This window comes from Syngnathus scovelli, unplaced genomic scaffold (assembly GCF_024217435.2).
Source record: "Syngnathus scovelli strain Florida unplaced genomic scaffold, RoL_Ssco_1.2 HiC_scaffold_70, whole genome shotgun sequence".
NCBI lineage: Eukaryota > Metazoa > Chordata > Actinopteri > Syngnathiformes > Syngnathidae > Syngnathus > Syngnathus scovelli.
In genome coordinates this window covers 32,236-43,509 of record NW_026061653.1, presented here as the reverse complement: position 1 = coordinate 43,509, position 11,274 = coordinate 32,236, and the positions used below count along the sequence as shown (strand labels likewise).

The 11,274-nt window shown below is 65.6% G+C and overlaps 1 long non-coding RNA gene across 1 annotated transcript; it reads right to left on the bottom strand.

The window, feature by feature from the left end:
• Positions 1-7,095: 7,095 nt before the first annotated feature.
• Positions 7,096-7,965, bottom strand: LOC137840054 (uncharacterized). Its single transcript, XR_011086443.1, has 2 exons — positions 7,433-7,965; positions 7,096-7,290 (listed from the first exon to the last, which is right to left on the bottom strand). It is a non-coding gene; the product is annotated as an uncharacterized lncRNA (long non-coding RNA).
• Positions 7,966-11,274: the final 3,309 nt, after the last annotated feature.

The window sequence follows — 11,274 nt, the reverse complement described above, 5'->3', positions numbered from 1 at the left end:
CACAAGCCCAGCGAAAGGCGTCGACGGTGCTCCTCCGAGGAGACCCGAGCCCCTCCCAGATCCATGGGCTCGGCGGGTGGAGTGGTGGGCGCGTCCCCAGCAGACGGAGGAATGTGGCCACGCGGATTCCGCGGGGACCTCCTCTCCCGATCGCGCCGCCGCGTCCGGATCCGCCGGTCTACTCGGGCCGCCAAGTCCATCGCGCCCCTCAGGGTTCGCGGGCGATCGTACGACACCAGTTCGTCCTTCATATAATCCGCGAGGCCGTTTAGGAACGTGCTGACGAGCGCTGGCGCGTTCCATCCGCTGCTGCCGGCCAACGTCTGGAATTTAAGGGCGTACTCCGCGACCGATCGGCTACCCTGACGCAGCGTCGCCAGTTCCTCGGCGGCGTCTTCGGCGGCGGATCCCAGGTCGAACAGGAAGAGCAATTCCTCTGCGAAGGCGTCGAAGGAATCGCATGCCGGGGCCATCCGTTCATACTCTGCCAAACCCCATAGCCGCGCCTCGCCCGTGAGGTGGGTTAGAACGAAACCGACCTTGGCTGATTCTGACGCAAACGTGACGGGCTGGAGGCTGAACATTATGCGACAGTTGGTCACAAACGCCCTCACGTGCTTGGGATCGCCGTTGAACTTTTCAATGTTGCCGAGGCGGGGCTCCGGGACGTCCACGAGCCTCCTGGCCTCGGCAGACGGGCGGTGCGGGGGTGCCGTGACAGCCGGGGACGCAGCCACCGACAGTCTCTGGAGGGCTTGGGCCATCTCCTGCTGCTGCAGCTGTTGTTGCTGACCAACCTCGATCAGGTTCCGGATGTCGGCGGACAGGCTGCTGATGGCGGTCTCGGCTCGCTCCAGTCGGCCCAATGCCGTCTCGTCGTTCGCTGACTGCATCGTGTTGGCCAGTCTGTACTGTTAAGGATCGGACAGTACAGCCAAGTGCGTAACGACGGACTTTATTTGAAGGGGATGATGGGAACAGCTGGCGCTGGAGCGGCGATCGGGCTGGAGAGGACAACGATTCTGCGAGGGTTTCGAGTAGTCAAGTGAGTCAATTCTCTCCGGGAATGATGAGCGAAGCAGCATCAAGGGACAGACTGGCACTCGGGTCTGCGCTGGCAGCGCTGATATAGCGCTGTCCATGAACCCGTGGCAGGTGACGGTGATCCCACTGACAGGGGGGCGTGGTCCCGTCGCAGGTGGCACCAGCACGTGACACACCTCCGCGGTGCTTACAAACAGCCGATCCGCTCGGCGGGGGCTATTTTCGGCCACTTGGCTCGTGCGCACGGCCTCCCGGATGTGCCGGGCGGGTGCGCGAGCTCGCCGGCCGCTGGAAGTCGAATGAGGCGCCGCGACCACATCCGCGGTGCTTATAAACAGCCGATCCGCTCGGCGGGGGCTATTTTCGGCCACTTGGCTCGTGCGCACGGCCTCCCGGATGTGCCGGGCGGGTGCGCGAGCTCGCCGGCCGCTGGAAGTCGAATGAGGCGCCGCGACCACCTCCGCGGTGCTTATAAACAGCCGATCCGCTCGGCGGGGGCTATTTTCGGCCACTTGGCTCGTGCGCACGGCCTCCCGGATGTGCCGGGCGGGTGCGCGATCTCGCCGGCCGCTGGAAGTCGAATGAGGCGCCGCGACCACTTCCGCGGTGCTTATAAACAGCCGATCCGCTCGGCGGGGGCTATTTTCGGCCACTTGGCTGGTGCGCACGGCCTCCCGGATGTGCCGGGCGGGTGCGCGAGCTCGCCGGCCGCTGGAAGTCGAATGAGGCGCCGCGACCACCTCCGCGGTGCTTATAAACAGCCGATCCGCTCGGCAGGGGCTATTTTCGGCCACTTGGCTCGTGCGCACGGCCTCCCGGATGTGCCGGGCGGGTGCGCGAGCTCGCCGGCCGCTGGAAGTCGAATGAGGCGCCGCGACCACCTCCGCGGTGCTTATAAACAGCCGATCCGCTCGGCGGGGGCTATTTTCGGCCACTTGGCTCGTGCGCACGGCCTCCCGGATGTGCCGGGCGGGTGCGCGATCTCGCCGGCCGCTGGAAGTCGAATGAGGCGCCGCGACCACCTCCGCGGTGCTTATAAAATGCCGATCCGCTCGGCGGGGGCTATTTTCGGCCACTTGGCTCGTGCGCACGGCCTCCCGGATGTTCCGGGCGGGTGCGCGAGCTCGCCGGCCGCTGGAAGTCGAATGAGGCGCCGCGTCCACCTCCGTGGTGCTTATAAACAGCCGATCCGCTCGGCGGGGGCTATTTTCGGCCACTTGGCTCGTGCGCACGGCCTCCCGGATGTGCCGGGCGGGTGCGCGAGCTCGCCGGCCGCTGGAAGTCGAATGAGGCGCCGCGACCACCTCCGCGGTGCTTATAAACAGCCGATCCGCTCGGCGGGGGCTATTTTCGGCCACTTGGCTCGTGCGCACGGCCTCCCGGATGTGCCGGGCGGGTGCGCGAGCTCGCCGGCCGCTGGAAGTCGAATGAGGCGCCGCGACCACCTCCGCAGTGCTTACAAACAGCCGATCCGCTCGGCGGGGGCTATTTTCGTCCACTTGGCTCGTGCGCACGGCCTCCCGGATGTGCCGGGCGGGTGCGCGAGCTCGCCGGCCGCTGGAAGTCGAATGAGGCGCCGCGACCACCTCCGCGGTGCTTATAAACTGCCGATCCGCTCGGCGGGGGCTATTTTCGGCCACTTGGCTCGTGCGCACGGCCTCCCGGATGTGCCGGGCGGGTGCGCGATCTCGCCGGCCGCTGGAAGTCGAATGAGGCGCCGCGACCACCTCCGCGGTGCTTATAAACAGCCGATCCGCTCGGCGGGGGCTATTTTCGGCCACTTGGCTTGTGCGCACGGCCTCCCGGATGTGCCGGGCGGGTGCGCGAGCTCGCCGGCCGCTGGAAGTCGAATGAGGCGCCGCGACCACCTCCGCGGTGCTTATAAACAGCCGATCCGCTCGGCGGGGGCTATTTCCGGCCACTTGGCTCGTGCGCACGGCCTCCCGGATGTGCCGGGCGGGTGCGCGAGCTCGCCGCCCGCCGGAAGTCGAATGAGGCGCCGCGACCACCTCCGCGGTGCTTATAAACAGCCGATCCGCTCGGCGGGGGCTATTTTCGGCCACTTGGCTCGTGCGCACGGCCTCCCGGATGTGCCGGGCGGGTGCGCGATCTCGCCGGCCGCTGGAAGTCGAATGAGGCGCCGCGACCACCTCCGCGGTGCTTATAAACAGCCGATCCGCTCGGCGGGGGCTATTTTCGGCCACTTGGCTCGTGCGCACGGCCTCCCGGATGTTCCGGGCGGGTGCGCGAGCTCGCCGGCCGCTGGAAGTCGAATGAGGCGCCGCGTCCACCTCCGCGGTGCTTATAAACAGCCGATCCGCTCGGCGGGGGCTATTTTCGGCCACTTGGCTCGTGCGCACGGCCTCCCGGATGTGCCGGGCGGGTGCGCGAGCTCGCCGGCCGCTGGAAGTCGAATGAGGCGCCGCTACCACCTCCGCGGTGCTTATAAACAGCCGATCCGCTCGGCGGGGGCTATTTTCGGCCACTTGGCTCGTGCGCACGGCCTCCCGGATGTGCCGGGCGGGTGCACGAGCTCGCCGGCCGCTTGAAGTCGAATGAGGCGCCGCGACCACCTCCGCGGTGCTTATAAACAGCCGATCCGCTCGGCGGGGGCTATTTTCGGCCAATTGGCTCGTGCGCACGGCCTCCCGGATGTGCCGAGCGGGTGCGCGAGCTCGCCGGCCGCTGGAAGTCGAATGAGGCGCCGCGACCACCTCCGCGGTGCTTATAAACAGCCGATCCGCTCGGCGGGGGCTATTTTCGGCCACTTGGCTCGTGCGCACGGCCTCCCGGATGTGCCGGGCGGGTGCGCGAGCTCGCCGGCCGCTGGAAGTCGAATGAGGCGCCGCGACCACCTCCGCGGTGCTTATAAACAGCCGATCCGCTCGGCGGGGGCTATTTTCGGCCACTTGGCTCGTGCGCACGGCCTCCCGGAGTTGCCGGGCGGGTGCGCGAGCTCGCCGGCCGCTGGAAGTCGAATGAGGCGCCGCGACCACCTTGTTAAGGATCGGACAGTACAGCCAAGTGCGTAACGACGGACTTTATTTGAAGGGGATGATGGGAACAGCTGGCGCTGGAGCGGCGATCGGGCTGGAGAGGACAACGATTCTGCGAGGGTTTCGAGTAGTCAAGTGAGTCAATTCTCTCCGGGAATGATGAGCGAAGCAGCATCAAGGGACAGACTGGCACTCGGGTCTGCGCTGGCAGCGCTGATATAGCGCTGTCCATGAACCCGTGGCAGGTGACGGTGATCCCACTGACAGGGGGGCGTGGTCCCGTCGCAGGTGGCACCAGCACGTGACAGAACCCCCCCCACAAGGGACGGCTCCCGACGTCCCCAGGAACCGAAAATAACAAAACAAAAAAAAAACTAAAAGGAAGGCACTACCCCGGGTGGCCAGGTGGAGGGGTCAGCACACCGCTGAAACGTCCGACACCTCGCCAGACGCAGGATCGACGGGCGCGGGGGCAGAAGACCCCGGTACCAGTGGGCAAGACCACCCTGGACCCTCACCCCTGGTCCCCCCCGTCCCTCCTCGGGCGCCCGCGCCGAGGACCCGGTTGGTCCGGATGACAGCGATGGAACTCCGTGATGAGCGAACGGTCGAGTATCCAGCGGCTCGGAATCCAGGAGCGGTGCGCGTCGTCATAACCCTCCCAGTCCACGAGGTATTGTAGGCCCCGACCACGCCGCCGCGATCGGAGCAGGGAGCGGACAGCGTAAGCCGGGCCCCCATCGACGAGCTGGGGCGGCGGCGGCGGAACGGGCGCCGGCGCCAACGCGCTTTCATGGATGGGCCGCACACGGGACACGTGGAACGTGGGATGAACCTTCATGGAGTCTGGAAGGAGCAGACGGACTGCGGCCGGGCCAATCACCCTCTGGATAGGGAACGGTCCAACAAAGCGGGGCGCCAGTTTGCGGGATCCCGCTCGCAGCGGCAAATCCCGCGTCGAGAGCCACACACGCTGCCCCACTCTGTACTCCGGAGCCGGCGTCCGGTGCTTGTTCGCCTGGCGGGCGTAGCCTGAAACAGAGCGGAGAAGAGTGGCCCGGCCCCTCGCCCAGGCACGATGACAACGGCGGACACAAGCCTGGGCCGACGGGCACGCCGCACCACGCTCCTGGTGGGCGAACAAGGGTGGCTGGTACCCGAAGACGCAGTGGAAAGGCGAAAGTCCCGTGGCCGAGCTGGGAAGGGAATTGTGAGCGTACTCTACCCAGGGAAGCTGTTGTACCCACCCGCGCTGGTCTCCGGCGGCCATGCATCGGAGAGACCTGCCCAGTTCCTGGTTCAGGCGCTCCGCTTGACCGTTGGACTGAGGGTGAAACCCCGAGGAGAGGCTGGCCGTGGCGCCGAGGAGTCGGCAGAACTCCGTCCAGAAGGTGGAGGCGAATTGAGGTCCTCGGTCTGACACGATGTCTCGTGGGAGACCGTGGTGACGAAACACCTCCCGCACCATGATGGACGCTGTCTGCTTTGCAGATGGGAGCCTAGGCAGAGGGATGAAATGCGTCATCTTGCTAAAACGGTCTACCACCGTGAGGACCACCGTGTTTCCCTCTGAGGGGGGGAGGCCCGTGACAAAGTCGATCGACAGGTGAGACCAGGGACGCTGGGGAACCGGCAAGGGTTGAAGCAGCCCGGCCGGAGGACGAGTAGGCGTCTTGTAGCGGTTACAGATTGAGCAGGCTCTGACGTAGTCGCTGGTGTCCACTTGCCAGGTGGGCCACCAGAAACGCTGTGCCACCACGTACCTCGTGCGTGCAGCGCCGGGATGACAGGCCAGGCGTGAGTCGTGCGCCCATTGCAGCACGGCCGATCGCAGGCCTTCAGGGACGAACAGGCGACCCTCCGGGCAGTTGCTAGGGCCGGGTTGATCGCGTGATGCGGCTTCCACTTGGCGTTCGATCTCCCATGTAAGAGCCGCCACCCGAACCGAGCTCGGGAGGATAGTGGGAGGCGGACCCTGTCCCTCCTCCCCACCAGGAAACAAACGCGACAGGGCGTCCGCCTTCGCGTTACGGGAACCCGGTCTGTAGGAAAGAGAGAACTCAAACCGGTCAAAGAACAGAGCCCACCGTGCCTGTCTCGCGTTCAGTCTCTTGGCCGATCTCAGATACTCCAAGTTGCGGTGGTCGGTCCAGACAATGAACGGAGTGGTGGCGCCCTCCAGCCAATGTCGCCACTCCTCCAAAGCCAACTTGACGGCGAGGAGCTCCCGATTACCGATGTCATAGTTCCGTTCTGAGGCTGACAAACGGCGAGAGAAGAAGGCGCACGGATGGAGACGATCGTCTTGGCGGCTGCGTTGAGACAACACCGCCCCGACACCCACGTTCGAGGCGTCCACTTCGACCACGAACTGTCTGTCGGGATCGGGAACTCTGAGGATGGGAGCGGATGTGAACCTCCTCTTAAGCTCCTGAAATGCTTGTTCTGCCCGTTCTGTCCATTTGTATGGAGAGGCGGGGCTGGTAAGGGCGGTGAGTGGCGCGGCCGCCGTGCTGTATCCACGGATAAAACGGCGATAAAAGTTCGCGAAACCTAAGAATTGTTGCAGCCGCTTGCGTGTCTCGGGAACAGGCCATGACGTGACCGCCTCCACCTTCCCAGGGTCCATTTCGATGGATCCCTCACGCACCACGTAGCCGAGGAATTTGACAGAGGAGGTGTGGAACTCGCACTTCTCTGCCTTCACGTAGAGCGAATTCTCTAGGAGGCGTCGCAGCACCGCCCGAACATGCTTGATGTGTTCAGGAAGCGAGCGGGAGAAGATGAGGATGTCGTCCAAATAAACGAACACAAATTTGTCCAGCATGTCTCGTAACACGTCGTTTATCAGTGACTGGAAAACTGCTGGGGCGTTGGTGAGCCCAAACGGAACCACCAAGTACTCGTAGTGTCCGCTCGGGGTGTTGAAAGCCGTCTTCCACTCGTCTCCCTCCCGGATGCGGATCAGGTGGTAGGCGTTGCGAAGATCCAGCTTGGTGAAGATGGTGGCACCCTGAAGGCTCTCAAAGGCGGACGAAAGAAGAGGCAGAGGGTATCGGTTCTTTACGGTGATTGCGTTTATTCCCCGGTAGTCGATACACGGACGGAGCGTGCCCTCCTTCTTCTTCACGAAGAAAAACCCCGCTCCCGCAGGTGAAGAGGACGGCCGTATGATGCCGGCTGCCAGGGACTCCCGGATGTACTCCTCCATAGCCCGGCGCTCAGGAGCGGACAGGGAGTAGACGCGCCCCTTGGGAGGGAAGGTGCCGGGCAACAGGTCGATGGCGCAATCGTAGGACCGGTGTGGAGGAAGAGAAGCGGCCCTGGCTTTACTAAAAACCTCCTTGAGTTCGTGATAAACTGCTGGGACCTTGGAGATGTCGGGACTGTACCTGGGCGGGGCTCTGCCGAGTGGGCTGGTGGCCGCCTTCAGGCACACTCGATGGCAGCGTTCGCTCCACTGCCGTACAACCCCCACCTCCCAGTCCAGCACCGGGTTGTGCTGCCGCAACCAAGGGTGCCCCAGGATGAGCTGCTGTCCTGGGAGGGAAAGAAGAAAAAACTGGATGGTCTCGTGGTGATTGCCGGAGAGCAGTACCTTAACCGGTTCTGTCACGAACGCCACCTCGCCAATCAGGCGGCCATCAATGGCACGCGCGGGAATGGGCGGGCTCAGAGGGAGGAAGCCGACACCCCACCGACGCGCCAGGCTAATGTCCATGATGTTCCCCTCCGCGCCGGAATCCACCAAGGCTGCCACGTTCTGGTCGCCCCCCGCAAGCTGGACACGTGCCTGCAGCGTGAGCGTGCTGGGACTGGGAGAGCCGGTGCTGGTCGAGCTCACGCGGATCCCCCGACGCCGCGTGAGCTCCGGCCTTTTAGCGGGCACCCCGCCACCCGATGGCCCCCCTCCCCACAGTAAAAACACAAGCCCAGCGAAAGGCGTCGACGGTGCTCCTCCGAGGAGACCCGAGCCCCTCCCAGATCCATGGGCTCGGCGGGTGGAGTGGTGGGCGGGTCCCCAGCAGACGGAGGAATGTGGCCACGCGGATTCCGCGGGGACCTCCTCTCCCGATCGCGCCGCCGCGTCCGGATCCGCCGGTCTACTCGGGCCGCCAAGTCCATCGCGCCCCTCAGGGTTCGCGGGCGATCGTACGACACCAGTTCGTCCTTCATATAATCCGCGAGGCCGTTTAGGAACGTGCTGACGAGCGCTGGCGCGTTCCATCCGCTGCTGCCGGCCAACGTCTGGAATTTAAGGGCGTACTCCGCGACCGATCGGCTACCCTGACGCAGCGTCGCCAGTTCCTCGGCGGCGTCTTCGGCGGCGGATCCCAGGTCGAACAGGAAGAGCAATTCCTCTGCGAAGGCGTCGAAGGAATCGCATGCCGGGGCCATCCGTTCATACTCTGCCAAACCCCATAGCCGCGCCTCGCCCGTGAGGTGGGTTAGAACGAAACCGACCTTGGCTGATTCTGACGCAAACGTGACGGGCTGGAGGCTGAACATTATGCGACAGTTGGTCACAAACGCCCTCACGTGCTTGGGATCGCCGTTGAACTTTTCAATGTTGCCGAGGCGGGGCTCCGGGACGTCCACGAGCCTCCTGGCCTCGGCAGACGGGCGGTGCGGGGGTGCCGTGACAGCCGGGGACGCAGCCACCGACAGTCTCTGGAGGGCTTGGGCCATCTCCTGCTGCTGCAGCTGTTGTTGCTGACCAACCTCGATCAGGTTCCGGATGTCGGCGGACAGGCTGCTGATGGCGGTCTCGGCTCGCTCCAGTCGGCCCAATGCCGTCTCGTCGTTCGCTGACTGCATCGTGTTGGCCAGTCTGTACTGTTAAGGATCGGACAGTACAGCCAAGTGCGTAACGACGGACTTTATTTGAAGGGGATGATGGGAACAGCTGGCGCTGGAGCGGCGATCGGGCTGGAGAGGACAACGATTCTGCGAGGGTTTCGAGTAGTCAAGTGAGTCAATTCTCTCCGGGAATGATGAGCGAAGCAGCATCAAGGGACAGACTGGCACTCGGGTCTGCGCTGGCAGCGCTGATATAGCGCTGTCCATGAACCCGTGGCAGGTGACGGTGATCCCACTGACAGGGGGGCGTGGTCCCGTCGCAGGTGGCACCAGCACGTGACACACCTCCGCGGTGCTTACAAACAGCCGATCCGCTCGGCGGGGGCTATTTTCGGCCACTTGGCTCGTGCGCACGGCCTCCCGGATGTGCCGGGCGGGTGCGCGAGCTCGCCGGCCGCTGGAAGTCGAATGAGGCGCCGCGACCACATCCGCGGTGCTTATAAACAGCCGATCCGCTCGGCGGGGGCTATTTTCGGCCACTTGGCTCGTGCGCACGGCCTCCCGGATGTGCCGGGCGGGTGCGCGAGCTCGCCGGCCGCTGGAAGTCGAATGAGGCGCCGCGACCACCTCCGCGGTGCTTATAAACAGCCGATCCGCTCGGCGGGGGCTATTTTCGGCCACTTGGCTCGTGCGCACGGCCTCCCGGATGTGCCGGGCGGGTGCGCGAGCTCGCCGGCCGCTGGAAGTCGAATGAGGCGCCGCGACCACATCCGCGGTGCTTATAAATAGCCGATCCGCTCGGCGGGGGCTATTTTCGGCCACTTGGCTCGTGCGCACGGCCTCCCGGATGTGCCGGGCGGGTGCGCGAGCTCGCCGGCCGCTGGAGGTCGAATGAGGCGCCGCGACGACCTCCGCGGTGCTTATAAACAGCCGATCCGGTCGGCGGGGGCTATTTTCGGCCACTTGGCTCGTGCGCACGGCCTCCCGGATGTGCCGGGCGGGTGCGCGATCTCGCCGGCCGCTGGAAGTCGAATGAGGCGCCGCGACCACCTCCGCTGTGCTTATAAACAGCCGATCCGCTCGGCGGGGGCTATTTTCGGCCACTTGGCTTGTGCGCACGGCCTCCCGGATGTGCCGGGCGGGTGCGCGAGCTCGCCGGCCGCTGGAAGTCGAATGAGGCGCCGCGACCACCTCCGCGGTGCTTATAAACAGCCGATCCGCTCGGCGGGGGCTATTTTCGGCCACTTGGCTCGTGCGCACGGCCTCCCGGATGTTCCGGGCGGTTGCGCGAGCTCGCCGGCCGCTGGAAGTCGAATGAGGCGCCGCGTCCACCTCCGCGGTGCTTATAAACAGCCGATCCGCTCGGCGGGGGCTATTTTCGGCCACTTGGCTCGTGCGCACGGCCTCCCGGATGTGTCGGGCGGGTGCGCGAGCTCGCCGGCCGCTGGAAGTCGAATGAGGCGCCGCGACCACCTCCGCGGTGCTTATAAACAGCCGATCCGCTCGGCGGGGGCTATTTTCGGCCACTTGGCTCGTGCGCACGGCCTCCCGGATGTGCCGGGCGGGTGCGCGAGCTCGCCGCCCGCCGGAAGTCGAATGAGGCGCCGCGACCACCTCCGCGGTGCTTATAAACAGCCGATCCGCTCGGCGGGGGCTATTTTCGGCCACTTGGCTCGTGCGCACGGCCTCCCGGATGTGCCGGGCGGGTGCGCGAGCTCGCCGGCCGCCGGAAGTCGAATGAGGCGCCGCGACCACCTCCGCGGTGCTTATAAACAGCCGATCCGCTCGGCGGGGGCTATTTTCGGCCACTTGGCTCGTGCGCACGGCCTCCCGGATGTGCCGGGCGGGTGCGCGAGCTCGCCGGCCGCTGGAAGTCGAATGAGGCGCCGCTACCACCTCCGCGGTGCTTATAAACAGCCGATCCGCTCGGCGGGGGCTATTTTCGGCCACTTGGCTCGTGCGCACGGCCTCCCGGATGTGCCGGGCGGGTGCGCGAGCTCGCCGGCCGCTGGAAGTCGAATGAGGCGCCGCGACCACCTCCGCGGTGCTTATAAACAGCCGATCCGCTCGGCGGGGGCTATTTTCGGCCACTTGGCTTGTGCGCACGGCCTCCCGGATGTGCCGGGCGGGTGCGCGAGCTTGCCGGCCGCTGGAAGTCGAATGAGGCGCCGCGACCACCTCCGCGGTGCTTATAAACAGCCGATCCGCTCGGCGGGGGCTATTTTCGGCCACTTGGCTCGTGCGCACGGCCTCCCGGATGTGCCGGGCGGGTGCGCGAGCTCGCCGGCCGCTGGAAGTCGAATGAGGCGCCGCGACCACCTCCGCGGTGCTTATAAACAGCCGATCCGCTCGGCGGGGGCTATTTTCGGCCACTTGGCTCGTGCGCACGGCCTCCCGGATGTGCCGGGCGGGTGCGCGAGCTCGCCGCCCGCCG